Here is a 4,359-nt window from a genome sequence, read left to right on the forward strand (position 1 = left end):
CCTTATAAAACAAAGAGGGAGGACTAGGAGGATAATGGTCATGACGCAAGTTGGTTCTGACAATTTGTAACGTTGATTGAGCCATGAGATTCATTGTTTTACAATATCAATATTAGTGATTATGATGTTTTAAGAATATACTATAGTGTTTTGGTCTATATGAGGTGTTTAGATAGGAGTAATCTTCTCATTAATGGCAAGACATACCCCCTAAACCTTCTTACCCCAAAATGGTGACATTTCAAAATGATTGATGGTAGATATGGATTCTCCTAATGATTTAGTTCATTTCCAAAATAGTTTGAAGGGGTAATGGGATTTTGTTAGATATTTGACAAGTTATAGTTGTCTCGATTGTGAATCTCCGGTTCCAACCATTCAATTGCAGAAATATTTACTTGCTAGGTGGTGCATTTGTCTAAATCACTCGCTGTTATGGCTGGTTTGTCATTATCAATTCTCATAATCGCATTCGGCGATGCCGAAAGAGGAAGGTTAATCAATTGTGCAGGCGACGTGCATTCTCAAACTTCTAATGTAAACAACATTCACATCATAGTCTAGCTACAGTTGTGGGAGACAGAGGAGCTTCACCAAGATGATTGCTTTGATGTTTATCATGGAAGAACCAGCAATGTTATGATTCTGAGTTTTCGAAAAGGGAATCCACAAGTTTCTTTGTATCTTTCACCTTCAACACTTGCAATAGTAACACAGCTCTCAACGCTTATTCTGAACTGTTGCTGTGATCAACTCGAGCAAGCAATGGAATAAAATTCCCAAACAGAAACCACCCAACAGTTAAAAAAATCCACCAAGCAACTTTTCAAGTTTTCTTGCAACTTCACTCTACCGTACTTTTCCCCATAACCACCCTACCTCATTAGTAAACGAAGCAAAAAACAAAAATATCGCTTAAATTAATTGGAAACGACAAGTTAGAGGAAGGCAAATGAAACAGTGTCTGCAACATGGCTACTTGCTGCTACAGTAGTTCAATAATGATAAGGGATGAGTTTCCTTGTGCATTTGGTGGTGGTAATCATTTGTTTATATATAACAGTGTGTATTGTGTGTCTATGGAAACGTTATTAGCACTCCCAGAATGTATTTGTTATATTTTGCAATAATAACACAATAACTTTGGAGTGTAGAGTGCCACTAACAGCTACCACTAACTTTGGAGTGCTTACCAAGCTTTAGTAACCCTAAAGACTGTCCCTTGAGAGTAGCCACGTGAAATTTACGACTGCAGCAACCTCTGATATCTAACAGAGGGTATTGACTTTTTACCACTGAAGCAACCTCTGATATCTAGCAGAGGGTATTGGCTATTAGTCTATTACCACTGAAGCAACCGACCTTAGCAAGTAGCTGGGAGAGGGTTTTACCAGTGCAACATTTATCATCGTTCAACTGTGGGTTTAGGGTAGGAAAATCAACTTAATCTTTTATATATTTAAGGTGATTTGAAAGGTGTAACAATAGCAAAAGGCCAGATCCCTCAGGTTCATGTGTATCACTATTTGACCTTCAAATAATTTTTTCTCACATGAAGTAAAACGATATCATCATTCTTGGTTCAGCAAAAACATTTCTCTTGATTAAGAATGAAATACATCCATATATGATGTATATGAATGAAAATGAAATTGGTAGACAAATCAAAACCATCATATCAGGCATAACATGACCAAAATATACAATTATACACAGAAAAACAGCACTGACAACATTGGCAGTATATCAAAAAGCAAATGCTCAAAACCAGAGTATGAAAAAATCCAAAAGGAAAAAGGCAACTAAAATGACATTGCATAACTGACAAGATCACCAAATATGTTGGTTGAATTAGTTCTATGGAGGAATAACATTCATCATGGTCACTTCACTATCCTTGGACCTTGATGTTGCAAGCGTCGAAGCTTGCCTCTCCATTATAGGAATGATGCTTTTACAAACACCAATGCTCGTTTTCAAGTTTCTAAGAGCTGCATATTTTCCTATAAAAAGCCTATACCCAAAGTAAAGAATGTTTCTCCCTCATTTCATCTTATGATTCAACTGTAAATGTGTAATTATATTTACCCTCAAGTATCAGTTCAATTTTACATACATTGGCTTAACAAAGCAAGTTGATCATCCACTCGGGTACCATAAAATGATCAGTCAACATTCTAGTACATGTCAAAATCGACCAAACTATTACCCGGTGATCATCCAACCTGGGGACCATAAATTGATCAGTCAAGAAACACACTAGTATATGTCAAAATCACCTAAACAACCTAGTATAACTCATAGATGCACACAAACAATGGCTACTCGGCATAAACAACAAAGATATAAACATCAAATTTATTAATCGAAAGGATATAACCCAGTAAATCTTCACTGATCATCAAAATAACACACCTACTGGATCCACTAATCACGATTCAACTACCACCTAAAACGAATCGAAACATTTAAACATACACTTACAAGCAAAGAGCTCTTTACCATTCCCAGCACCACTGGAAATCCGAAACTGAAAACTCTCTGTCACTGATTCCCGGCCAAAATAGAAGCCTCCTCCGCCAGCAACAGCACATAAAACTCATTCAACAGCAGCGGCTCATTCCTCGCCGTAATCGAGTTCCGAAACGCCTCATACTCCTCCGGCAACCCCCTCAGCGCGTGACCGATCATCTCCGCGTCGTCCACCATCACCGAAAACCCGGCCAGCTTCGTCCTAATCTCATCAATCCTCCCCACATACACATTCACCGAGTCGCCTCCCTTCGTAATCGTCTGCAGGTCAGACCTGTACTTCAAGATGTTGAAATTCGACATAGACGTGAACCGCCGCTCCAGCGTCAGCCACAGGTCCCTGGCCGTGTCGGAGCCGATGATGTGCGGCAGCGCCGACGAGGAGAGCGTGGCGTTGATGACGACCTTGACTCCGGCGTCGTAGCGGCGCCAGAGCCTGAAGTCGGAGGTGAGCTGCGCGGTGGGCTCGCCTCGGGCGTTGAGGGCGAATTTGTCGGGGGTTTTGATGGTGCCGTCGACGTAGCCGCGGAGGCCGTGGGCGGTGAAGATGGTGGTCATGAGATGAGACCAGATGAAGTAGTTGGTGGATTCGAGGCGTATGGGCATGAGATTACATATGGATGAGAGGAGGACGTCTGGGGTTTCGGGGTAGGAGGAGGATGTAGGAGATGAAGCGGCCATGGTTTAGGGTTTCGACCTCTCTGGCTCTGCTCTGTTAAAACCCGAAGACGGATGATTTATATGAGCTCCGACCGGAAATGGAAAGCGCAGGGCACTGGATTGACACGTGGGTTTTCAACGGGGAAAATGAAAAACCAGCGATTAGGTTCATCCGAATTTGGTAGCCAAAACACTATTAACACTCGATTTTTTTTAAATATTACTCACACTTCATTCTCTCTTCATAGTTTTTTTTTTTTTTTTTTAATTACAGAAATAATTGCAAAGTGTGTTACCACTACGAGCCGGGACCTGATTTGGATAAAACTCTCACCATGAGGTGTTTTTCATAAGCAGATGATCGAACGCTTGATCTCTTTGAGTATCCAGCTCACATTCACCCAACTTGCAAGCCTAGTCAGGTTTTTCACTAAACCAAGCCCCTCGGGTCATTCTCTCTTCATAGTGGAATATACAAAAGAGAGTGTGAACAGAATTTTTAAGAGAAAAATTAGTGTGAATGTCATCATCTATAAGAATTATTTATTTATCTAATTATATCGAAATGGATTCTTCTTCTGCCCATACGACAGTCATTTAAGTCCTATCACGGTTCGGTTCTGTTGCAAACCCTTGGAATGGTTCCAATTGAAGAACCGGCCTCATATTATGAAGTCCGAGAGGGTTGGACTGTTGGAGAGGTTATTGGTGCTATTATAGGCGTTGTGCTTGGGGTTGATAAGCCTAAAGGTCGACGCAATTGGCGAGGTTTCGCATTGATCTCGATATTTTGAACCCAATTTGAAAACCAAGAACCTTCTTTGATGTACTTGGTTATGGAAAGCTGATTTGGGTTAGTAGTGCATTACGATGGCGCCAAGTGTAATGAGTTCCGGTCCCAATCAAGTGCAGCTTTCTTTCTTCTTGTTACGGAGTGTCTACCTTATTTCTTTGGGCCCTAATTTGCAAACACTAACTTAACCCGTCTCATGTCCTCTGGAACAGCATGCAAATCCAAGCAAAAATTTACCAAGTTGACAGTACACCCTTTGTATTTCTAATTTTGAATTTGGCTTCAGTACAAGGATTTTTGAAAGCAGAATTCTATTTTTACAGAAGCTATAGGTTAAACAATGAAAATGAAAGAAAAGAGAGAGACATTGAAAA

The sequence above is a fragment of the Rosa rugosa genome, chromosome 4, assembly GCF_958449725.1.
Source record: "Rosa rugosa chromosome 4, drRosRugo1.1, whole genome shotgun sequence".
NCBI classification, from domain to species: Eukaryota; Viridiplantae; Streptophyta; class Magnoliopsida; order Rosales; family Rosaceae; genus Rosa; species Rosa rugosa.